We start from the raw sequence: 450 nt of genomic DNA, 5'->3' as shown, positions 1-450 counted from the left end.
TTGATAAAGTGACCATCCATTAAAAAAAAAACACACAAAAAAACAAAAAAAAACAACAGATGCAAACGAGGGTCGTTGGATACATTTTCACTCTGATTATAAAAGAAAAAAACTAGACAGATCTTGCACTCGCTATTCTTCTTCTCTACATAGTCAGCCTGCGAATTGAGAGTTACGCCATTTTTTTTGGCTTGATCTACAAAAGTCCTCAAGCATAATAATAATATGACCCCCTGATGGGACTCAAACTATTCCTCTATTGCAGATATATGAGCATCTTCACCCCTATGGAAAACAGTGCCCCTTGTGGTTTATAAAAACACCTCTTCTAAAATTGCTCTAAATTTCAAATCAATCATCGACATTTTTTCGAAACTCCGAGATCGAGGCGTTGATTAATTATATTGAAATCGCATTCTGAAAGTTTCATTGTTTTCTGACCATTTTATT

Source organism: Aplysia californica, unplaced genomic scaffold, assembly GCF_000002075.1.
Source record: "Aplysia californica isolate F4 #8 unplaced genomic scaffold, AplCal3.0 scaffold00063, whole genome shotgun sequence".
In the NCBI taxonomy this organism is placed as follows: domain Eukaryota; kingdom Metazoa; phylum Mollusca; class Gastropoda; order Aplysiida; family Aplysiidae; genus Aplysia; species Aplysia californica.
This window is presented reverse-complemented; position numbering follows the sequence as displayed.